This window comes from Rutilus rutilus (genome assembly GCF_951802725.1).
Source record: "Rutilus rutilus genome assembly, chromosome: 1".
NCBI classification, from domain to species: domain Eukaryota; kingdom Metazoa; phylum Chordata; class Actinopteri; order Cypriniformes; family Leuciscidae; genus Rutilus; species Rutilus rutilus.
In genome coordinates, this window is record NC_140209.1 from 46233973 (window position 1) to 46261201 (window position 27229).

A 27229-nucleotide genomic window follows, 5' to 3' on the forward strand; every position below is an offset into this window, starting at 1 on the left:
AATCATTAAAAAGATGATGTGGTGTCCATCACTGCTTCTTCCATCTGCTAAAAGCTGATATGGGTTTCAAAGGTATAAGTAATAATTACTGTTCAGAAAGAATAATTAGTAAAGTAACACCCATTACAATTTAGAGAAAGTAATTGAAGCAATTACATCATTTTGTTTAAATTCTCTTATTTAAATATCATTTAAATACGAGGAATTATTTAATATCTTACATAGTTGTGGAGTGGCATGAACTGAAGCTTTCTGGACAGAAACGATTTTGTCACCTCTTCATAACACACTCAAAAGACACAAACACTTTGCTTCGTATGGACGTTTGACAATCTTCTCGCCTTCCAATGTGAGAAAGTGTGTCAGAAGTGCGTTCCATCTGCTGCCATGCTTCTTTCCCTCTGGTTCTGTTAAAGAGCAGCAGGTCCATTATCCTCTTATTTGTCTGACATTGTTGTTCATGTTGGCTTAATGATTGAAAACAGCACGGCTCTTGCATTGCCAGGCTTGTCATTGTGTCACAATTGATGAGGTTCTGTAATTAACTCTGTGGAATTAGACAAGCTCCGTGGAACATGGTCCCCAGAGGTTAAAGCTGCAGTGCTCACCTCGCAAAAAGCCAACCAATCCTTGACTTTAGGGTGGGCCCGTCTTGATTCACTGACTCCAATATGTGTTATGATTCAAACTGCCGGTGTTTTTTAAAGGTGCACTATACACCAATACACCATCAGTCCTTCTTCCATGGGATGGCTTTCAGGCCAAATTGCGTACTTACCTCACTCATCCTTGCGTGTCTTGTCATTTCCGTAAATAGAGAAAAGTTGCTCTGGCTACTTTGATGCATGTATAATGTGGGAGTGGCATAGGGTATTTGTCACAATGAGCGATAAAGGTATGGGAATTTAATGTTTCTACAGTAACGTCTTCAGCTTGTCAGCATGAGATACTTTCCAATTAAACTGGTTATTTCTCTTAAGCCTAGTAGTGAATATTTTATGAGCAGTAGGATAACAATATTCGTCCACACAGTCACACAGAGCCAAAACACAACCTAAACAATGTTCTTACGCAAAATGCATGCAGTGTTTTTTTTTTTACTGCTAGAGAGCCAAAAGTTTCATAGTGTACCTTTAATGAAGTCTGTTCAAATGATTTTCTCGTTAGCACCCGTTCTTGTTTTTGTGGCAGTCATTTAACTTTAACATTGTTGACTTTTGTAAAGTGATCAAGCAAGGCAGATATTGTGATACTTTGTATAGGCAACAAGGACAGGAAGTTACAGCAAGCTATTCTTAGCCAATGAGGCGAGGTGGCGTTTGGGTCATATTTGGGTTGACGCTAAGAAGTGTGCATTTATGTAGGGCATATTGTCCTGTCTGGATGAGGCATGGTTTGTTCATTTCCTTGTTTAGGAATGTTGCCCATGGCTGGCGAGAGGCTCCCGTCTCTGACAATTCGGGGTGAGGTCATTTCCTCTGGCCCCTGGCTGGACTCGCTGTTTTCTGTTCTGATGGACGCTGAATCTAAACAGCTCTGCCTGTTAGCAAAACTGTTTATCTCTCTGTTTCTCTCTCTCTTTCTCCACCTTCAGTTTGTCAGTGGGCTCCCCAAACCATTCAGCTCATGTTTGCAGCTACAAAACCAAACCTTTTTGTTCCCCTCTGGTTAGAATTCACATCACTCTATTAATTGGCTATATTAACTGTGTCTGATTGAAGCACATTTGCAACTCGGGGGAAAATTATCTTTTAAAATTGAAGGGACATCTCCATTACCAGTCATATCCTTTGTAATTTAAATAAATTGCGGTAACACAAGGCTCTGTGGTGTGTGTGTTTTTTATTTATTTATTTAAATAACACTATGAATTTCACTACCATGCATTCAGCAAAAATTGTATTAAGTATACTTAGGTAAAGATCAAGCATATTTTTTATTATACTTTATGTATTAAGTACAATGATATATTATCCATTTACCAGAAGTATACTTGTAAGTGTACTGTTTCAATACTAATTGGGTCTAAATTGGGCCACTTTTTAGTGTATTATAGTATATTTTTAAGTGTAACAGTAGTTACTAGTTTACAACTAAGTTTTTCGTTTGTACTCCAACTATACTACAAGTTAACTTATTGGTATACTGATATTTTACTAGTCAAATACTTGTGGCACAGTTTTTAGTTGTAAAAGTAAAGTTCATTTTGAAGTAGCCTATACTCTTAGTAAACTACTAGTTTAGTAGTTTTATACTGCAAGTATACCTGTACGTTTTTATTATGAATGTATGAATGAATGAGGCATTTAGATAGCGCTTTCATATGTACTACTGTACACCCAAAGCGCTGTACAATCCAGTCAGGGGATCTCTCCTCAACCACCACCAGTGTCCAGCATCCACTTGGATGATGCGATGGCAGCCACAGTATAACAGCGCCAGTTTCACCAAAAATTTTAAACAAAAAGCTGAGAAAATCGCATTTTTGTCAAAGACTACGTCCAGATCGGATTCAGAACGATGATCACAACATAGATGGAGTAGATCGAGTCCATTAACACCCAAAGCTTTGCAGTCGTTAACCCTTCCTGGGTTGACATTTCATTCAGTAACGTTAAGCAGTTTTGAACTTATATGCTGTTTAATGTTTGATGATCGCGTTATTTTACATAATCTTCTATCACTTGTTTCTGCTTCTTTTGGATCTTTTGTTTTGATCCGGAGATTCTGTACTATTTCAGAAGATGCGTAATTCCGCCCCCCTACCGTATAACAGTGAAACATGGATAGCCCGAAAATTCAGTCAATGGCGGGAAAAGTGAATTCCTATGTACGCTACCAGAGGACTAACCTACACAAAAATTCAGATTCTCAGAATTAAGAGCATATCTGTTTTCTTTATTAATATCATGCAATACTGGTTGCTGAAGCACCCGCTGTCAAAGTGTGACAGGAAACAGGGAGGCATGATACAACTGAGAAAATTATTTCATAGAAAATAGCAGAAGAAAGTTAAATGGATTTAAAACAACATGAGATTTATTAATTTGAACATTTTAATTGGAGGATCCCATTAATTTAATGCAGCTTGGACTAAAATGATGCAAAACATCGTGGCAAGAAGGATACATTTTGTTTTTGCACGATTTACCAGTTTTTCTGAAGTCTTCTAACACAGGTGTGATGAAGCTTTTCCGTATCTCGCTGCATGAAGGAAGAGGTGTTGGAGTGCCGGTGTGTCAAGGGGCTTTCAGGCCTGCTGCTGTAACTGTGGGGGTTATGACACTTGTCGTTGTTTAATTGCTTGCAACTCCGTGGTGCCAAACTCCTGCAAACTTAGCTTAATTAGGACCACTGCCAAGTCTGATGAGCACACAGGAGCTGGAGAGGATGAGCAAAGATATTTTGGCAATTAAGAAGCACGATGAATGATCTTCTTCAGCGGCGAAAAAAAGGAAAACGCTTTAAACTATCTCTGCATGAACCGCGTATTTGAGATCATGTCTTGTAAAAATGAAAAACGCATCAGTGACAGCTGATGCATGAAGGATCAGTGGACAATGACAAGAGTTTGATAACAACGATTAATGAATTTAATTAACTGCTTATATGGCGAAGTACAGGAAACCAAAAGATGGGATATAAATGACATATGTGTCATCAGCAAAAGAGCAAAGCCAAGAGTGTAAAACATTAGGGAGAACTTTACAAAGAATGAATTGTGCCTGCTGTTGTCTGTTATGTTTTAGTACTCGATTCACTAAAGGATTTTGGCAAATCAGTTAATTATTACTGTAAATGATTGTTCTCATAGTATATCCTTTGGATTTGTTCTCTATTTTGACAAAAATAGGAGGTTTTCTTCTGCAGAACGGTGCAAAGACCAGATATATGTTTTTTTATAGAATATCATTCATAGTTTCATACATAAACTGATATTAAAATGATATTAAAAATCATTTTAGTTACTCTGAATATGATCCAGAACAGCACTTATTAGCACTAAAGGAGAAGGAAATCTTGATCAAGGTGGTTCAAAACACATAATTTCTGTCATAAAGTATAGTGAATTAGTGATTCAGTAGCAGTACATTTATTTTGTATGGCTTGCTGTTGCCAATACATGCTGAGACAAACCTGGAATATAAAGACACAGAGGGTGAAGTTCTTTCATTAACAGCCGCTCAGTAGTGTGAGGAGCTGTAAACATAACACACGGCTGTTGTCATGACAACTAATTCAGTAAAAAGCACTTCATTTGAGTTAAAACGTTTGTTTTGTGCTCTTCGGCAACCTGCTTTTTGTGACACACTCAATGCTAGTCATTTGTGGATGGTTAGCATGGAAACAAAAAAGATATGATGGTCATTGTTACAGTGTGTGTATGATGACCTAGGAGGGCAAACCACCAGTGCAAAGACAAAAAATGATTTTTTTTGGCTTGATTCTTAATATATGTGAAGTAATGTGGTACAAATCTAACACCACCATGTATTTGAGGTTAAAAATTGAGGGTGAATTAGAATAGAAGTAGGTAACAAATCACACTTAGATGGTAATTATTGAGTGAAATTGTCAGATGAGTTGATTAGAGTTCTTAGTCAGGTCCGAATCTTCAAGATTGTGTAACCCTGTAGGCATTTTTGAGGAAAAGTTGTTATACCACATTTTTAGAAAGTTCAATGTCTCCTGAATAAGGATCCACCGTATAACATTGAAATAAGAGTCCTATTTTCTTGTAATTGTTATTGAAACAATAGGTGCATTATTCACAGCCGAAACACTACAGGTGGATAGGGTAAAAAATGTAAGTTATAGATATCACCATTAAACCTTTCCAGTTTTTCACTTACATAGAGTCAGACATTTTTTGTATTACAAGTTTTCTGAAATGTTTACATATGCAAATGAGGCATACCAGTATATATATATATATATATATATATATATATATATATATATATATATATATATATAATTCGAGGGGCAGGCATACCAGTACGCAGTTCTCCCTTTCGGGCTAGCCCTGTCTCCTCGCGTCTTCACGAAGGTTGTCGAGGCAGCCCTTGTTCCTCTCGACGACTGGCTGATCCTAGCTCACTCTCGAGACAAGGTTTGCGAACACAGGGACCTAGTGCTCCGGCACCTAGCTTGTCTGGGCCTTCGGGTCAACTGGGAGAAGAGCAAACTCTGCTCCGTGCAGAGGATCTCTTTTCTCGGTATGGAAATCGACTCGGTCGCCATGTGCGCGCAGCTTACGAGCGAGCGCGCGCAGTCACTGCTAACTTGCTTTCGTCAGTTAGAGGGCAAGAGTGCGGTTCCACTGAAACTATTTCAGAGGCTCCTGGGGCATATGGCATCCGCAGCCGCAGTAACGTCGCTCGGTTTGCTTCATATGAGACCGCTTCGCGATCAAGTCCCGAGGTGGGCATGGCAACACGGCACGCTCCGAGTCCCAGTGACTTCGACCTGCCGTCAGACCTTCACCCTGTGGACGAACCTCAGTTTTCTATGGGCTGGAGTGCCCATAGAACGAGTTTCCTGGCATGTTGTTATATCAACAGATGCCTCCACAATGGGCTGGGGCGCCATGTGCAATGGACATGCTGCCGCGGGCTCCTGGACAAGACCCCAGCGCCTTTGGCATGTCAATTGCCTCGAGTTGCAGGCTGTACGTCTCGCCCTGCACCGCTTCTGTGCGTTGCTCAGGGGTCAGCACGTATTAGTCCGATCAGACAATACCGCCACTGGCGCCACAGCAAGGTTATAATCGTTAACGAAAACGAACGAAAAAACGAAAACTAGGTGGGAAAAAACATTGTCGTTAACTGAAATAAAAATAAAAACGAGGTATTACAAAAAAACGATAACTAACTAAAACTGTAATGTGTGTTTGGCAAAACTAACTAAAATAAAATAAAATTATAGAGTAAATGTCCTTAGTTTTCGTCTTCGTCAAGGTCTTTAATTTTTTAACGCTATTTAAAACACGCTGCATTTCCTTTCCCTGCTCTCCCTCCACCTCTCTTACCCCTTTTCCACCAAGGCAGAGCTGGTGCTGGTTCGGAGCCAGAGCCTAGTTTCAAATCGGTTCTTTGTTTTTCCACCGCCAAAGCACCAGCTCCGAACCAGTAAAACTGGTTCTTAAGTAGCACCAAATCATTGCAGGGTCTAGAACGGAGCCAAGAAAGAACCGCTTGCGTCAGAGGCTGGGGGCGGGGTTACCGTGGCCAACAAGACTGAAGAGAAACTTGTGACCCGACCGCCATTTTCAAATAGCAGCTAATCGAGCTAACAGCAGCTAAACACGATGGACGCGATCTAAAATATAAATCTAAGGCTAAAGTCGGCATCTTATTGTTAAAAATAAATGTTATGTACATGCCGTTACTCTCGCTTGTAATCTCCGTCTGTACAAATAATGGCGAGCCGCGCGAACACGTTGGATCCGCCGTGTTTGGATGTCACTCATGCGTCTCTCACATGCGCGCGCACACACACACACACACACAGCACCTCCCCTCCCCTCCCCTCCGTGCACACCGAGAACGTGTGTTCGTTCGACGTTGAAAGCAAGTTCGCGAAAGGTTGGTATCTCTATCTCGTGAACACCTTTACACAATCACACATTCAAAAGTGGTATAACATTTTTTTTAAATTCTGAATATAATTTTGTCAGTGTGTTAATGTCGACCCGAGAAGCGATTGCGCCTTCTTTAGAAAGTTAACTAGTCACAAGTTTGAGGTAAAATGCACTTTTTGGTTGTGGTTGTCGATGTCAAACACTATATAAGCTGTGATTCAAATATTAAATAATGTTATGTCATTTTTTTTTACTTTTACACGGAATGTTTGCTGCTTCAATCCAGATGAGTAGGCTATTGACTGTATAAGGGTAAATTTAGTATAGGGTGTGAAAATTGTACAGCTGTGGTATTTGTTATAGGGTGTGAATTCTGTATAGAAGATGTGTAGATTTTTGGTACGGCATGTGGATTTTGTAAGAGGAAAAGGAATTTCAATGGGGTGTGAATTTTTTTCTAAAATTGTATGTTTTTGTTGAGTTATTATTACACAATACTTGTTCTGACCTTTTTGAATCTTGCCCCTGACAAATAACCCAAATTACAAAAAAGACTAAAACTAACACTAAAACTAATAAAAACTAAACTAAAACTAAGCATTTTCAAAAAAATAAAAAATAAACTAAACTAGCAAACCCACTTTAAAAACTAATTAAAACTAAACTGAATTTGAAAACAAAAAGTCAAAACGAAATAAAAATAAAAACTAATGAAAAATGCTAAACTATAATAACCCTGCGCCACAGTAGCGTACATCAACCGACAAGGTGGTCTGCGCTCCCGTCGTATGTCGCAACTCGCCCGCCACCTCCTCATATGAAGTCAGAAGCATCTGAGGTCGCTTCGAGCCATTTATATCCCGGGAGACCTGAACCGTGCAGCCGATCTGTCTCGGTTTCGGCCTCTCGATGGAGAATGGAGAATGGCTGATTTGGGATCAGTTCAGGGCCGCACAGGTAGATCTGTTTGCCTCCCACAACTCGTCCCACTGCGACCTGTTTTATTCTCTGACCGAGGGCACGCTCGGCACGGATGCACTGGCGCACAGCTGGCCGCGGGGCCTCTGCAAGTATGCGTTTCCCCCAGTGAGCCTTCTTGCGCAGACTTTGCGCAAGATCAGGGAGGACGAGGAGCAGGTAATTTTGGTTGCCCCGTATTGGCACAACCGCACCTGGTTCCAAGAACTAGTACTCCTCGCGACAGCACCTCCCTGGCCAATTCCTCTGAGAAAGAACCTGCTTTCTCAGGGACGGGGCACCCTATGGCACCCTCGTCCCGATCTTTGAAATCTCCATGTGTGGTTCCTGGACAGGCGAGGCAGGTTTGAGTACCCTACCACCAGCGGTGGTGGCTACCATCACTTCCGCTAGAGCATCGTCCACGAGACATGCCTATGCGTTGAAGTGGAACCTCTTCGTCAACTGGTGTTCTTCTAAACTTCAAGAACCCACGAAAGGCCCGATCAGTGTCGTGCTTTCCTTCCTGCAAGAAGGGTTGGAGCGAAGGCTGTCTCCCTCCACCCTGAAAGTGTATGGTGCCGCCATTGCCACACATCATGATGCAGTTGATGGTAAGTCCATTGGAAAGCACGACCTGATCATCAGTTTCCTGAGAGGAGCGAGGAGACTGAATCCTCCTCGCCCTCCTCTCGTTCCCTCTTGGGACCTCTCAGTGGTTTTAACTGCTCTGCAGAGTGCTCCCTTTGAGCCTCTGCAATCAGTGGAGCTTAAGTTCCTGTCAATGAAGACAGCGCTCCTGGTTGCATTGGCCTCCATCAAGAGGGTAGGGGACCTGCAGGCATTTTCGGTTGACGAAGCATGCCTGGAATTTGGACCGGCTAACTCTTACATGATCCTGAGACCCCAGCCTGGATATGTGCCCAAGGTTCCCACCACACCCTTTCGAGACCAGGTGGTGAACCTGCAAGCGCTGCCCTCGGAGGAGGCAGACCCAGCCTTGGCACTGCTCTGTCCAGTACGCACCCTCCATGCTTACGTAGACAGAAAGCAGTGTTTCAGGACTTCAGACCAGCTCTTTGTCTGTCATGGTGGGAAGCTGAAGGGAAAGGCTCTCTCCAAGCAAAGGTTGTCTCACTGGATAGTGGACGCCATTGCTTTGGCTTACCAGCAGCAAGGTCGACCATGCCCCCTTGGTGTGACGGCCCACTCCACCCGGAGTGTGGCATCCTCTTGGGCTGTAGCGCATGGCGCCTCGCTAACAGACATCTGTAGAGCTGCAGGCTGGGCGACACCTAACACGGGCTCTGGGCGACCCCTACGTGTGTAGTCCACTGTAAGCCTCTCTGAGCATGTGTCTTTCCCTCGGCAAGCCACCTTGCCACCCCTGGGTTTGAAATATTCCACCTGCGGCTGGACACCCCAGTGATTCTCAATATGCAGCCCCCTGGGGTCATGTGTATTCCAAGTTCCCCCCTTCGGGCTGGGCATAATTGCATATTTCCACTGATATATGCTTCCAGCAGCCATTAAAAACTGTCCCTTTCATGTTAATGTTGTTTTTTCATTGTTTACATGTTTAAATATTCTGAGAATGCATAGTTTAGTTATAATGTTTAATGTTTAAACTGCAATAAATGCATTAAAACGTTTTTTTTTGTTTTTTTTTGGCAGCCATTTTGTTTTTATTGTTTATGCCAAAACAGTGATGTTTACAACTTGTTATACGGCAGAAATGGATTCAGCACCTAAAAATCATATAGAAACAACACTTGAAGTACTTTTCCTCAAAAATGCCTACTGCATCTTATCCAGGGCTATTTATCTATTTTGGGACTCGACTATCTTGAGTTGACAGTGGTTCAGATTACTTTACATTGTTTTATGTCAACAAACACTCAATGTGATTATTTGTTGTTTGGTAATGGTTAAAGGGATAGTTCACCCAAAAATGAAAATTCTGTCATCATTTACTCACCCTCAAGTTGTTTCAAACCTGTAAGAATTTCTTTTTTCTGCTGAACACAAAAGAAGATATTTTGAAAAATGTCTGTAACCAAACAGTTGATGGACCCCATTGACTTCCATAGTATTTTTTTTTTCCTACTATGGAAGTCAATGGGGTCCATCAACTGTTTGGTTACAGACATTTTTCAAAATATCTTCTTTTGTGTTGGTTTGAAACAACTTGAGCGTCAGTAAATGATGACAGAATTTTCATTTTTGGGTGAACTATCCCTTTAAGTTTTTGATTTTGATGTTTCTATCCTAATATTGTCGTTTACATTTCAGGTTTTTTTCAGGTCATTTTCAGCTAATTTCTACAGACCTGATCTCTGGACCAACAGTAAAAGGAAAAGGTCAATTGTTTGTGCACATCATCACAATCAGAAAGTCTGTGCACCGTAAAATAAAATGACTTGTCAGTTTGATCTCAGAAGAGGAAAATGTTTTTTTGTTTTTTTTTTTAATCACACAACCGTCACGAGAGCTGCCACCATCTGCGATGCTTTCACTTGCCGTTCACACACTTTTTTTCCCAGCTCTCATCACCTCATCAAACCTGCAGTGCTCCTTCACCTCACTGTCTGTATATGCAGAAGGTTGGAGCAAAGAGGAGGAGAGTCTGATGTGTTTTGACTAAATCCCAGGAGGCAAAAGGGGTGATTGGGGGGCTGCGAGCAGTTGCCCAGCTCTCTGAGAGTGGGTGGGTGTATCGCGTAATTGGATTTGTCAGACATGAGCCGTGTGGTGTGGAAAGAGACAGAATGAATTCTTTGATTAAGCTTGTCGCCCTCTCTTCCCTATAATGCTTATGGATGAAGCAGATATCCCAAATGCCATCACACAGAGCTAGTGCCCCAGCAATTACCCCAGGGTAATTTTAAACACACACACACACACACACACACACACACACACACACACACACACACACACACACACACACACACACACACCTCTAGAAAAAAAAAAAATAAATGAAGAGATTCTGTATGTGGCAAACAGTTTGATTTAAGATAATTTTGGAATATCAGTCTGAGCGAATTTGGACACTGAAGACACACTTAAAATGTAAGAATGTAATTGCATTAGATAAAATGATTCCTTAGACCTTTTCTCAGAACTAATTTAACTTTTTCCTTACTATCCGGTGTTTAAATATTTCTACTTTCCAACTATATAGTATGTGAAAAGTATTTTGTCATATTTTTTAACAATATTATAAATAATTTGTTTTTCTTGAATTTTTTTATACTGTTTAATATTAAATGTAATATTTGTATATACAAAATGTATATATAATTATAATTATTATATATAATTAACATATATTAATATTAATTTAATTTATTAATAGTATATAATATGAGTATATATATATATATATATATACATACACACAAAGTTCTGTCCTTAACTCAACCTGCTTGCAATCATCACTCTCTATAGGGCACAGCTGATTGGTTCTTGCTGTATCAGTAGCTAATGAGCTTGCATACTCAGCCTTCAAATACTTGGTCAGCATTTGCAAGCAGTGCAGCACGCTTTCAGAAACCCTCCACCTTCCCCAGCTCCACCTGTGTAGATCTGATATGAGGAATTAATGTGTGCTATATTGTAAAGCAGCAGCATTTCTTACTTGCTCACAGCAGCGCGTCTGTGTATGTATTGGCAGTAGCAAGTCCCGAACTTGCTCTGCCGCAGCAGCAGCAGTAAAAGCAGCAGCAGCGTAGCAGATCTATTCCACCAATGGGACATTGTCATACCCCTTACCATGTCATATATATATATATCTTAGCTGAGACCTTTATTTCCTCATTAAAATGCATTATTAATGCCAATATTCTGACAAATGCTGACTAATTGATGTCCTGTGCCCACAGAATGACAATGACTGAATGAATATTCAGCTACAGAGATTGTCAAGCTGTAACAAAGCAGCGCAGCAGACATGGCCAGGTGGGGAACTGTCCCCAACAATTAAACCACATTGGCCCAGTAATGTTTTAGTCTCAAAATTGCCCTTGATCTCATGACCTTTTTAAAAAGATGTTATAGACAGTGACTGCCAGCCATGCAGGGTTAATGCGGCCCATCTGTTCGAATCTGCAGAAAGTGGGCTAGTCTAATGGCAGGGGACACATACAATTGGCCAGCGCCCTGCCTTAATTGCCTTCAATAAAGAGCTCACTGTTGCACCTTGATGGGTGTTTTTCACAGGAACTACATCTCTCTTGTGCATCAGGGCTGTTCTACCTCTATACATTACCCTTGATTGTCAAAGTTAAATGCCTGTGTGTGTGTGTGTGTGTGTGTGTGTGTGTGTGTGTGTGTGTGTGTGTGTGTGTGTGTGTGTGTGTGTGTGTGTGTGTGTGTGTGTGTGTGTGTGTGTGTGTGTGTGTACATAGAGAGACCCATCTGTAGAAGTAAACTACATCAGATACACCGGAGGAGGTTGGCGCCTGTTTGACAAACAGCACAGGAACATTTATATGGGCTTAAAGGCATTTGCATAAAGATGGAAATCAATACAGCTATGTGTAATGCTCAGTCTAGACTATGCCATGCACAATTCAGTGTAGCTCTTGCTCACGTATAAATCAGACTGTCTGTAGCTCCTCTGGTAAATTAGAGACAGTGGAATAATGAAGGGAAAGCCTGAGCCGTGTATAGCGCTGACTCTAGTGTTGGAGACAATAGAGAGATACAATTGGATGGAGGGGATTTGAGATGGAGGTAATTTGTGGGATGTGAGGTGAAGCCGATGGCAAAAAACCCAATTGCATTTCTATAAGAATTTCAGCCGTGCATGATGTCTTTATGCATAAAAAGCAAACCCGAGTTGCTTCCTTTTTCTCATGCTGCACTTTATGAACAATAAGAACCCCATTATGGGATGCTAGTGTTGGGACAACACTAGTTGGGATGCTGCCGTATGACGTAGGACGCGTTGTGACGTAGAACGAACGTGATAGCGCAGCCAGAGAGCAGAGCAAAACAAAACTCTACGTTCGTTCTACGTCCTACGTCAGCATCCATCTCCGTGAACGCGCGTCGAGCGCTACCGGAAGCCAGTTATTTTCATTTATAAAGTTTTAAATATGTATATTTTTATGACAAAACCGCACGGATTACCCTCAGAAGGCCTTCGTTTATCCCCCTGGAGCCGGATGGATTACTTTTGTGAAGGATGCATGCACATTTTGGGACTTGGAGGAGGTGGACCCCATAGCTTCACACTATAACCACTGAAAGATCTAAGACATTTTCTAAAATAACTGAATATGTGTTCGTCTGAAAAAAGATTGACATATGCATCTCGAACGGCTTGAGGGTGAGTAAATCATGGGTTAAATATCATTTTTGGTCGAACTATCCCTTTAAATGGCCACAAAAGTCCAGTTCGCAAGATTAAGTTCGCGCTGCATTAGGTGTATGCGGTTATAAATTTGCAGCAGGAGCACATCACTATTCACGCTTGTATTTCTCTTCAGCACTGAACTCACCTCAGGATCTCGTCATTGATATTGATGCCTGCTTTGTGTGCTTCCCTCCCAGAGCTGTTTGTTTCTAAAGCCTCTTTATCTTCATCTGGCTCATCCACACGCACACATGCTGTCTGCTTGTCTGACTGTCCTTTAGATACTCTCTACCAAACACAGCTTTTATCAGGGGCTGTAATGTGTGAGATAAATTATGAACTATTGTATGAAACTGTAATAAATCTAGTGTGACATTTCACATAATTTTACAGTAAAATACTGTTAAATTTAGTTACATTTAAAATGCAGTTTTTAGAAGTGAAAAATATCATCTTAAAATATAGAATGAAAAACATAAAATTTTACATTGCCAGAACACCTCACATTTAATGTTTTTTTCACTGAAATAACTGTTTCTTGTTAGTTTTTTCTAATCAGATTTGTACATTATGGTTTAAAGTTCCATCTCATGTTGTTAAATGAATGTTTATTGCTGTCATGAACTGTTCCGAGACACAAGGGTTGAGGATCCAAATGCAGTATTTATTGAAAGGGTAATCCACAATCAAAGTCCAAAAACAGGCAAAGGTCAAAACACAGGCAAACACAATCCAAACATATACCAGGGCAGGAACACAGGCAACAGGGTCAAAACCAGGGAACGGATAATCAAGAGGGCGCTCAGAAATACCGTAGTGATACAAACAAGACTTAGCAATGAATGACTGAGTGGACAGGGTTTAAATGGCAGAATAGGTGGTAGTAATCAGAACATGAGTCTGGGGTACGTTTATACGACAACGATATGCTTAAAACTGAGAAGTTAGAGTTTTCCGCGTACAGACGACACATGTCCATTGTCAAAACGATCCCCATTCACACGGAATCGGCGAAAACGACAAAAAATGCTGTATTCTGCTGCCAGGCCATTAGATGGCAATGAAACACTATAGACTGAACACGTAATACGCATGTTCATGAAGTCATCGTTTTCAGAGATTCACTTTTTTGTTGTTTACACAGAGACCGTTTTCAAAAACTTCCTAAAGGTCTTTTGTGTTTATGTGCATGACACTGTGTGCAACTTCTATATGTAATATTTAACATGGGCAAAAGCTGCTGTTGGTGAAGTTTGATTCATCATGTGGCTTTCTAATTATCATCTGTGTTTTTTGGTGGTTGTCACGGTAGTAATGGTACAAAACAGATATTAGTTCTTCAAAAGGTATTTTAACATTCTATCAGTTTAAACATGATACATTTAAATGCAGTCTGTAAAACCTCAAATGTTGCTAGGTCTGGCAACCACAGCTGCTGATTTTTTTTATCTTAAATTTCACAATTTTTTTTTTTTTACAGTGATGTGTGATTGTTATGTTGATTTGATATACATAAGCATTTGAGAGCAAATGTGTAAATGGCATATTTGAGTCTCTATAGTGGTTTACTACCAGCTTTTATACACATTTCGGTGTTTAATTTGAGTTATGAATGACTTAACTGCTTAGTTCCAACAGCACATTAGGAATCTCCAGTAAATTAATAGTGTTCAAATCAGTGCTTTAACAGCTGACCTTGCGGTCATCACCTCAATTTGATCTTGTTAGCCCACCAAACATATAGTTGTCAGTGGCAAAGCATATAGGCTGAGGCAAAGGTATAATTGGATAAAACAAGTCTCCCGCTGTTGTCCGTGGAAACCCCTCATAAAGGTGAGCTACATGAGGTTAATCTGAGCCGCCTGCGCGCATGAAGACACATTTGTGCGTATATAGTACTGTCATAGGGTTGGCCAAACATGTCTGTAGTCATTCATCCGTATTGTCGATATCTGTAGATATCTGTACTTCTTAAGGCCATAAGATAACCTGCATCGGCTTAAATCGACGGTAATACATTATGGATAAATTCAATTATGCAGGGCACAAACGCACCCCTTCAACTGGATCAAACTGGGACTGCAATGAAATTGATTGAAAAGAAATTGTAGCCATTCATCTCGTTATAATATGATTACTGCCTGCGATTCACTGCATAATCTTTCAGTGGCAGGTTCTTGTAAGTTTGTGAACGCTGCACACGCTTCCTCCGAATCTCTTGAGACTGATGTATAGAGCACACTGTGGGACACTGTCATTTTAGAGGCCATGAAAACTTGTGCTATGATTCGCCCACAGTAAATCTATAAAATCTTTAAAAGGGGAAAGACTTCCCTTGTGTGCCTTGTGTGTTTGGTGGTGGGCTGAGGTCTTCTCTGGGTGGATTTACTTGAACTTTCTTTTAAAGATTCTTCATGGTTCAGATGTGATTAAAGAAGGCTAGAAAACCACAGCAGGCAGATCGTTGAGAACAAAGACTTGAGCATTAAAGATTGGGGATGTGAAATATAACTTTGGGGTTGTGGGTTGGGGAAAATATTGGTATGTTTTCGCCTGATATTTTCTAGGAATTTCTGAAATTATTTTTTGCTTTTAAAACAATAATACAGTACTTTTTTTTATTTAAATATTTTAGGATTATGCAAGAATACAGGACTTTCTACAAGTCTCATATCTGTATGGAAGCCTGTTTCCATCTCAGAGTAAAAAAAATGTTAAAACATAAAGTCACAATAGTGAGATTAAGTCACATGTGAGATATAAAGACAATTTGGTGAAATATAAAGTCACAATTAACTTCTTTTAACATTTGCATTGTATTTTTTAATCGTAATATAGAAAGCTCCCAATTACATGCCTTTCAGCAAATAAGAATTTTATGACACTCATAAGCCAATTAATACTCATAAGCTAAGCAGATAAGGTTTATAATATGTCCACTGACTTTTCATATAATTTCGATGCCCTCACTATTATGAACCTTAACAGGACATAACCATGCCTGAATATTGTTGGATTTGATCACATTTAAATTTAGCTGTAGTGCTTGGTGCCCAATTTAAGTTAATTAAAAAAAGTATTTACAAGTGGAAAATTATTAATTACATACTTTCCACACTGCTTTATGAAGGTTTCTTGATACCACAGTGGGTGTCACTTTATTTTTACCAAAAGTTTTTTACATTTCCTCTATCATGTCCTTGACTGAAACACAGGCCTCTTTGTCACATCCAGTGATTACTTTTCTGTTTTGGTTTTCTCTGAACGGTAACAGACATGCAGCACTCCTTTCATCCTGCGCTGGTGATAAACTGTTATATTTCTGCTGACATAATTTCTCCTGCGCCTGGGAAGAAGAACACAGACGGTTGAATCCGGAGGAACATGGAGAGGGTGCTTCAAAGACTATATGTGTAGGCTTTTATACTTGTTTTTTTCAGTGACTTTTGGAGGCTATAATTGATCTCCAAGATGAAATCGGCAAATTGAAGAGGTGCAAAAGTAGAGAATGCTCGTATGTATTCTCGACATCTCTGCTCACTCACCTCATTTTAAAGCTAATTTATTTGTCAAGATTGGAGTGCGATTTTCACGTTTCCTTCTTCCTCCCAGGCCCTCATCCTCTTACATTTAGCCTGTAAGCTGAGCATTTCGCCAGCTGTCATGGAAACTGGAACACGATGCAGTCTGCCACAAACGCTTTTTAAAATTAGTTTTCTAGCTACATGCATTATTTTTTTTATCAACACTTGAATGTGGGTAAGTTTCATAAAAAAAAACCAACATTGTGAGCAAAAAGCGGAGGAAATCGCGGTTTTGTCAAGTAAAGTAAATTGGCCTTTACTCAACAGGTAAGTATTGCCATATGTAGCTCACTGTTTCTATCTATAGTGAAGGGTCATTTTATTATGGTTGTTGTAGCGCTGCTGGAATTTATTTTCAAGGAAGTACCGTGTTTATGGCTACAGTAACGTCAGCTTGAGATCCTCTCCATCTAAACTGGTTATCTCTCTTAAGCCTAGTAGTGAATGTTTTATGAGCAGTAGGATAACCATATTCATCCACACAGTCACGGAGAGCCGTAGCACAACCAAAACAATGTTCTTCTGAAAAACGTGCTTATTTGATGAGTCAACTGGAAATAGAGCAGAATTTTGAATTTTTTTAAAATGTATATATTTTGGTATTTCCAGATTTAAATTGAATATTGACATCTATTTTCAATGCGATCTCAGACTTTTACACCTCACTCACTATACAGGATCTCAAAGTATAGTCTTACCATCTGAGACGACCACTGTGCCATAGTGTCACCAAAGTAGTTTGTGCCACTTACTGTTTATTTTAGCCTGGCATGTAACCTGTTCTCTCATTATTCTCTTAGGCTCAGTCAGACCATGGCGTTTTTCAATCTGGCAATAACTTGATTCCATGCTATTAATCCACTCTCAATTCTCACCCATGTCAGTGCCATGTGTGTCTTCGGTATGTCAGGCCAGCGGGGTCCCACCAAAAACAGAAATAACGCCATCAACAGTCTTATGCGGCCAATAGTGCGGGTTTGAGAGTTATGTATTTCCTGATTGCAGACTCTTTGGAGAGTGACGGCCTCCCACACAGGCCTTTGTTTCCGCAGCAGCACAGCCGGTCGCGGGGCTGACGGATGCTGACAGGACTCTGGGGCTCAGGTGATTGCGGAGTCCTGCGGCCCTTTTCATCGGCGTTGCAGAGTGAATGATTTGAGAGCCGCAAGCTTCGCCGCTGACTCAGAATACTGTTGAGTCTGATTGAAACGAAAGTTGATGGAAAGATTAAAAACGTAGCTTTTACTCTCAGGCTCTGACAGAAACGTTCCCACACATAAACTTAGTCATATGAATGCAAAACACACTCCTCTACTTTTTAAGTGGACTGCCTGGCATGGATTTCATCCGTCAGTCTGTCGGTGTAATCGAGGCAACAGCCTTCAATCATCATCTCAGAAATGTCACAGCTTGTGCGGTCATAATTAAGGTGGTAGTGATTTCAGTGAATAATGTCTAATTCTGATTGCAGCCATGGACGTTTGTCTTTACCGTGGGGTTGCAAATATCTTCAATGGTAATTAGAGCATTTAAGCCTAGCATAGGCAGAGGAGGAGTATGTTTCTGCACAGTGATTGTCGGTTGGCTTGATTGTGGAAGGTTTTTCTAAATTTAGTGGCGCTTTATATCTTTAAACAGCTACATGCAAAATTAGCATAGCCTCCTACACTTCACACTGAAGCTCAAGTATTTTGTTCCAAGCACAGAAGTTTCTCTCAGTAATGTTGCCACGTATTAGTGTCTATGTCTCAAGAACTAATTCTTGAGCTGAACTTAATTTAATTGTGGCTTTATTTAACATTAAACTTAACTACAAACTCTATTCAGACACCTTGTATAGTGAAAACAGAACCGAACTGAGTAAATTTCAAACGTCAAATCCAATGCTCAACTGAATCATTATCAGTTAACTATTAGCTAGTAAAATCACACATTATCATAATTCCTGTTTGGACAACAAAAAATAAAGAAACAGCCTTGTGAGGTGTGTAATGTCATCTGGAAGTTCCACTCTACATAATGATGCTAAGCTAAGAAGATTCTAGTGATGGGTTGTTCATGAACAGTGTATTTATTGTGTCTGTCACGTGACAAATGAATGAAAACTCAGGAAGTAAATCAATTATGTTTCTCATAATGTATCTTTAGCTGCATTATAATGGTTTCCTAATTCAAAATATGATCAAAGATTTCATATGGTGATGTGTTCATGGAATTTAACTCCGCTCAAATGAACAAAATCACTTGAATAAAGATTTCTTTTTCTTTTTTTAAAGAAACGTTTTGCTGAATGGGATTAAATGCGAGAGTTAATAAAATGATCCGATCTTCTTATCACTAATGTCTTATTGGAATGAATTGGGTATTTGAACAGCAAATATTTACTGAGTATGTCAATTGACTGGATATTTGAACAGCATAATTTTCAGTAAAATTTGCTCATAAAGAGGTAAAAATGTGTTGTTCTTACATGGGCTGGAATGCAAAGTGGCATCGCAAAACATTTTATCTGCTGGTTTTCTGTAATGAAATGGTTCAAATATGCAGTGATGCGATTTAAAACCTACTGTGAATCAGAATCAGTTCAAAAATAAAAAAGCTTCATTTGAAACAGATTACAAGTGGAAACGGTATAAGTGAACAAAACGTTTCCACAATGGTGCTGTAAGCTGTTATTTGCTATTTACTCTACCTGAATCAGTACGTAAATGAAATTCCCCTTAATGTAGTCCCAATGCAAACTTTGTAATTTATTATTTCAAATTTATTGCAAAAATTAAAGAAATGTTCTGCACCTCATTTTAATTAGCCTAAGTAAACTGAGCAGAAATCTTTTTTTTTTTTTTTTAAAGCCTGCTCATGGTGTATTTTTTCCAGCAGTGGTCCCAGGTCAGATTGTCCCAAGGTCCTCTATGCAGCAAGCGATTTGTCTATCACCATAAGGGTCATCCAGTCAGACACCCAGAGGTCACTGATGACAGCCGGGTTCCCTGGCAGTGATTGAGTCAGTACTGGGGCACATCAGCTCTCTAACCGCTCTCAGACACGTCTGGCCGCCGGCTCCACTCCTTTATGATGGATGAATGTTTGTGGGCAAGTTTGGCTCTGATATCTTTATGGATGTGCTCCTCTTGGGATAGCAGGAGTGTTTTCTGTTGGACAAGTTGATGGATTTATCATCCGTCACGCTGAAGAGGCTGCAGCACGCTGCGTACCGCACTCCCCGTGCCCTGCTGTGACCCACTATGATGTCAGAGCTAGAAAGTAAGTTACTATTAGGTCTGTCAGAGACATTTATGTAAGAGCAGCTCTGTAATGCCATTACAAATGTCAAGAAATGCAAAGGATACAGCCAGAACAGCTGCTCCGATCTCTTAAATGAAAGTTTAATGGGTGGTCCGACAGGGAGGGGTGTGTTTGACTCATGTCCCGATGGCAGGCCCCCTTCAGGAGTACATTCTGATACACGTCAGTTGCGTTATGTTTTTGTGTCCTCAGCTGCTTCTGTGCAGGGACATCTGTTCCACCGATGCTTCAAGGTGCCTCCGACATTCCCCAAAGGCCTGAAATGGAGAACCCTGCGCTCTGGAAACAAATGAGTTCTTGGATCCTTTTTGTCCCTGCTGACCCTCCCGTCGCTGTAACTGACGTTTGCCTGGGAAAGATAGTACCGCTCATACAAGACGCAGTCAAATCACTACAGGATGAAAATAGAACAAGCCGTTTGAGATGTGGTTATCAAATAAAAATATTTATATTGAAATAATATTTCACAATATTACTGTTTTACTGTATTTTTGATCAAATAAATGCAGCCTTGGAGAGACTTCATCCAAAAAAACCTGTAAATCTTTTGAACTGTAGTGTACAATTACTTTCATCGTATGGACACAAACATTTTACACAGAGAGTAAGTTTGGAATGACATGAGGGTGTGTAAACAACAAAATTGAATTTTTTTTGTGAACTATCCCTTTTAAATGTCCACCGATGCTTATGTAGGCACAGTGAGCTTGTTGATGTGCTAAGATATGGATTTCTCCCAAAGAAAGAGTCTTTTATTTCACACTCTCTCAGGCAGCATGAGTGCTGTGTCGACATGGTCCCACAGCATCAATTAAAAATGTGTTGCTTGAGGTTAGGCTGGATATGAGCAAGCAAGCACTTATTAATACTAGCCGCATAAAACTTGCACTCTCTGTAATTAAGGTTGACCCTGGCTGCCTTATATACTGTATATATATATATATACCACTCTCAAGAAGTTTCTGTGTTTTGTGCAAAGACTCTGTGGTAAAGTTTCGCCTAATATGCTTGTGAGTTCAGAGATGAATAGATGTAGACATGTAATGAGGTAGGGGAAAACAAAGGGAGGAAACGGAAGCTGTTTGCTGCACTGCATGAAGGTCAGGAGTGACAGTAGCATCATTGAGCTATACATATGCATATTAACATGTCAGTGATCATTTCAGGGGAGAAGTGCGCTGGTGCGGCGCTCTGTGAAGAATGATGTTAAGGGCTTGATTTATTGTATGTGAAGGAGCCTCTCAGCAGCTGTTAGTCAATGGAGAATTCATAATGACGCCTTTCGCTTCGTCACTGCTTTGAGTGAATGAGAGCAAGGCTAAAAAGATCCGCTTTTTGTTTTATAGAGCTGTCCAGTGGCCTGTTGTACATGACGGAGAGCTTTTTTAGGCACTAAATTATTTATGTGATTTCAATCAACATGAAATCAAAAATTGACCCTGTTTTTCTGTACTAATTAAGGCATTTTGGTCTACTCCGTAGTTTTTAAACTGCTTTATAAATTTTTTATATGTCTTCTAAAGTAAATGTATTTAGTTTAAGTATGTTTATATATTTGCACTGGACAACAAGACAATACTGATTCATTTTAATTAATTTGACAGTGCATAATTCATCTATTTCTTTTCAAGAGCCCTCCTTGAGATCTCCCCCCTCTCCTTTTATCTGGGCAAATGTTCACTTCTGATGGAAACAGGCATTGTATCCCTGGCCACAGGAAAAAGAATCATCTTTTTTTCCACATCTCTGTATTTTCCATCTGTACTTTTAGCATATGAAAGGAGGGAAAGAAGTATAAGTTGAGCTTTACTAATTTTGTGCGATCCCTGAGAACCATCATCCTCACAGCTGCTCTTTCATCCTAGACTCGTGCTTTTCCCCTGCACTCGTTCTTCATCAGCGACAGACAGATGATGATGATGGAGCCCTCACTGTTGTGTCTTGGGATCAGCACAGTGGTGTGTGATTGATACCAGGGGTAGAATCCCAAGTGAGCGTGAGTTATTTTACACACACCTACACACTCATTCACACTAAGATATCCAAACCCTTGTACACAAAGCATTGATCAACTGTCTTGCATCTGTGAACACATGTATATATACACTATATATAGCCCACTAGCTCTCATTGGGACATAAATGTACAAGCAGTGTTTACTCTTTTATTCTCATTACTTTAAGTGTCGGGTTGCAAAAGACAGGTTGAGGAAGATCAGAAGAGGTAAATAAGCATGCAGACTGGATATTAATTCAATTTGTGGGAGGTGTTTGAGTGAACGAGTGGAGGGAGACTGAGAATGAGAGCGTGCTTAACATGATTTACCCAAGTAGGACATCTTTGTTGGTCCTGGAACAACATTCATATCAACCAATCAGATAGGGTTAAGCTTAGATATGAGGTTAGGCCAACAACATTCTTTACAGTATCTTAGGTGGTGGTTTAGGCTTAGGCTTAAAGGGATAGATCACCCCAAAATTAAATTTCTGTCATCAAATAATAATAATAATAATAATTCGTTACATTTATATAGCGCTTTTTCTGAGACCTCAAAGCGCTTTACATATGGAAGGGGGGAATCTCCTCAACCACCACCAATGTGCAGCATCCACTTGGATGATGCGACGGCAGCCATATTGCGCCAGAACGCCCACCACACACCAGCTTACTGGTGGAGAGGAGACAGTGATGAAGCCAATCAGTGTATGGGGATGATTAGGAGGCCATGATGGACAGAGGCCAAGGGGCAAATTTGGCCAGGATGCCGGGGTTACACCCCTACTCTTTTTCGAAGGACATCCTGGAATTTTTAATGACCACAGAGAGTCAGGACCTCGGTTTTACGTCTCATCCCAAGGACGGTGTTCTTTTGGGAGTATAGTGTCCCCGTCGCTAAACTGGGGCATTAGGACCCACACAGACCACAGGGTGAGCACCCCCTGCTGGCCTCGCTAACACCTCTTCCAGCAGCAACCTAGTTTTCCCAGGAGGTCTCCCATCCAGGTACTAACCAGGCTCAGCCCTGCTTAGCTTCAGTGGGCAACCAGTCTTGGGCTACAGGGTGATATGGCTGCAAATAAATACTGTACCCCAAAACTTTCTTTATTCAGAAAAAAAACCTATAAAAGATATTAAAAAGAATATTTTAGGTTTTATGTCCATATTAAAGAGTTCAGTCAAAAATGAAATTTCCTTCATCAGTTACTCACCCTCATTTCATTCCAAACCCAAAAGACGGTTGAGCTGCCGTTTACCATATTTGAGTGCTGTATGTATGTATGTTCGCTGATCAGTCAGTGTTTATAACCTAAATTAAATCTGTTCATCATACAGCGTGTGTCTCTTTAGAAACTTGGATTAAACCGCTCGGTTCATATGAATTTATTTTACAATCTCTGTATGAAAGTTTTGAAGTTTTGGGTGAATAGACTTTTAAAGGAGGGACAGAAATCTCTCAGATTTAATTAAAAATATCTTAATTTGTGTTTCAGAGATGAACGCAACTCTTATGGGTTTAGAATGACATGAGGGCGATTAATGATGACAGAATTTTCATTTGTGGGTGAACTAAAACTTTAAGAAAATCAATGAGAGCTAAACTAAAGGCGGCGTGAAACTGATCCATACAGCATGTCTGCTATACTGTAAGCATCGCAATTGCTTTACTCAAATGAAATCAAAACATTGATCTACACACACATACACAGGTTTGTGCCGCCACATTTAATAGAGTCTGTGCATTTCGGTGTTTTAATGCACAGCGTTGCACGTAATTGTTCATAAACACAACACAACACTTTTTTTTAAAGAAGTCTATTATATTCGCCATGGCTGTATTTATTTGACCAAAAATACAGTAAAAAGGTAATATTGTGATATATTATTTACAAGTTTAAAATAACTGTTTAAAACGTTTAACTGCTTTATTGAGGATTCTTTGATGAATAGAAAGTTGAAAAGAACAGCTTAAAAAAAAAAAAAATACTGTCACTTCACAGTTTTTACTGTCACCTTTGATCAATGTAATGTGTCCTTTCTGAATAAAATTATGAATATCATATGAAAAAATTCTTACTGATCCCAAACGGTAGAACGGTAGAGCATATGGGTTGTTTTTAAGTTCCAGTCCATCCCTAGGCTTGTGGGTTAAGTCTATGATTATTCCAGGACTAACAAAGGATGTTAATCCAGGATCATGTCCTTCTTCAAATCATGCAGGAGAGAGTTGGGAGAAATAGAACCGATATGTGATAGGGAGGTTTTTGTAAAGGTGTTTAGTACACCCAGACACTTACTTGGGTGACACTTGTGAAGTTTGGCTCTGCGAGATACTCCCTCACATTTCTGTACACCGAGGGCTCCAGTGGCCCACTAATTAAACTGACATTGCCTCCAGCTTCTTGCCCATGGGCCGTCATGCCAGTTGTGAGGGCACAATGATAAGGGCATTATGGGGGAGGGTGTTGTGATATGCGGTGGCCGTGGTCCTCCTGCCAGCATCAGATGTTCAGAAATCAGAATGTGAGCATCTGCAGTGCCTGTTCCCAGAACAGAAGGGTTCATCGAGCTCTGCTGCCCCAGCAGTACAGAGATAACAGCAGACAGATGCACCCCAATGGGCCTGACGCTGTTGATAATGAACATGCACACACTAGCCTAACACTGTGCAAGCAACAAGCAATTTGTCTGTCCACATTGAACACAAAACTGCTGCGCATTGTGACACAATCAAAGCCAATCAGAACATTTGAAGTTTAAAGTTGAATGTGAGATGAATAACCTATTCTCACCCATTTACTTTGGTAATATTCAATGAGAAGCAGATATAGAGCAGGACTTATAGAGGACTTGGTGTGGTACTTAAATTGATACATGTTCCCTTGATTTGATTTTTATTAATTCAAAAAATAAAGTAAATATATATTTTTTTTGACAAATAAGCAAAAAATTTCAAAACTGCTTATTTAATTTATTTAAGTGTAACATCGAAAATGTAGATACAAATTAAAATTGCATTATTATTGCATTTAACATTGACTTGATATTATTTGGCTCCAACGATCCAATAAATTAATTATGGACAAAATCAAGTCCCGCCCTACATTTTTTCTTGTTCGAGAAGCCGCTTCACTCGTCCGTTTCGTAAGCAGAAAAGGAAAGTCATTTCAGAGGAAGAGCAAGTTTGTACAGTAGTACATTTGATCAAAGATTATGAAGCCACTTTTTTTTTTTCTTTGAAAAAGCAAAATGATGAATAAAATAGGAACATATTAAAATAAAAGTAAATCATTCATTTTATTTTGAATTTTAATTTAATTTATTGCAGATTCTAGACCAATGAAATTTCACTGTGGGCGGGGCTACCCCCGCCTTTTTAATTGAGTTAATTAAAAACCAAGCAATTTCAAAAAAATGTCATATGGCTGGTTAGGACACGAACTCAGATTTACATGGAAGCAAATCGGTAGTTGTTTTATCATGTCACTACTGGTTAAGACACGGTGTATGGAGAACAGCCCCCGTACCATCTATGCTTACATTTCACTTATGCCGAGATCAAAACAACACTAAGATTTTCAAAAAAGCACGTTCGGGTAGGCGCACGCACACATACACACCCACACACACATTCAGTCAGCATCAAACCAGCCAGACGAGGCCATGAGGAAGCGACTGATGAGAGGACACCCGCTGTCTTCTGCTCTCATGTGAGAAAGCTGTCAGGTTGTGTTTGTAAGATGTCAATTAAAACAGACTCCATGAATATCAGCCACCACTGCTGTTGTTCTAGCACTTTGGCCTCCGTGGAAAAATACTACAGAGGACTGGCAAAATGTTTTGCCGCTGCCAATCAATAGATCCCCCTCCAGAGCAGTAAAGGTCACTTCAGGATGAAGAAGATAAATCCCTGCTCTTCTACTCGGCACAACACTGTTGGGCTTCTGTTGCCATTGAATACACTGATATTAAAGTCACAATGTAATGAAAGTAACTGATCGACTGAATATATGTTTGGCAGGACTTGTTTCTATCCATCATTTGTTGATTGGATGGAGGCATATCTGAATGCGAGCTTGCAGTTGGTTGTAATACTGCCTTCACATGCTATCGGAAATGTCCTACTTCGCACTTCTGAAGTCGTGGATATGAGCTCGTAGCTTTCAAGTGCTTTGTTGTCACAAAGAACAGGAATCATGAAGGAAATCTGGTTCATTCTTGCTTTTTTTGGGGGGGAAATCTTATTAAAGGTAAAATTATATTTAGCATCCCATTCATGGATAACTATTAACATTTACTGTGCTATCAGATAGTCAGCTTGCTGGCAATTCTGGAATTTCTGTCAAATACATGCTATTTTCGCTGTGTTTAAATACAATATGCTTCAAATGATTATTCATGTAAAAATGCACTATTATGGTGGGCGAGAGAGGTCAACGCGCTGCAGCTGAAGAAAACACATGCAAATAGAAAAACACCTGCAAATTAAGAAAAGATCTTCATCAGTTTCACAACACAACCAAATACAGAAACACGCTGCAAATAGCACAGACCACAACGGAAACATTTCCAGGGGACCCCAATAAGTGACGAACCCGGCTGGGACATGCTTATTGCTCGTGAGCATCCCTATGTCCTACTCCCTTCGAAGGGCAGACGGCAGAGCCCTTGAAGTGGGGACTTTGGAGTGAGCAGGGCACTAGTGTGCCATTATGTAGACGTTTCGAACGCACTTGATGAAGGGAGCAACGAAAGATAACGTCATTTCCTCATTATTAACACCTGGGATGTTCCAATGACAACGCAGCACCGTGTCCATCTGCTGAATACCTGTTATTACCAGAAATGTCTTATTATTGCTGTTAACATAACTGTTGCAAATAAATATACATTTTATACAAAAAAAAGTTGCGTTATATATCTGTGTGTGAGTGTCTCAACTTTAAAACTTTCCTTCTCATCTTTGGACCCTGCATTTCTTATGAAACTTATTTAAACATAACATAACAAAATTTGTACAATGTAACTGATGTATAGATAAACATCTTTCCCTCATGTTCTTTTTCTCTATCTTTTTTATTTATTTATTTTAGTTTTCAGCTCATTTTTCTTTTCTCATTAGTATTCTGATGACATTGAACATATTGTTAATACATTTTGAATATTGTATACAAAGTTGGATGTCATAAACATGTCATCTCTGTATGTTTTGCAAATAATAATAAAATAAAATAAAAGTAGACTTTGTAGACCAGGTTCGTCCCCTGGAAACATTTCCGTTGTGGTCTGTGCTATTTGCAGAGCGTTTCTGTATTTGGTTGTGTTGTGAGTATTTGGTTTCCGTTTTCCTTTTCTCAGTCGGAAAAGGGTGGCTTGCCCACTTCAGGTTGGTGGAGAGTTCCTGCCTCAATGGAGGAGTTCAAGTATCTTGGGGTC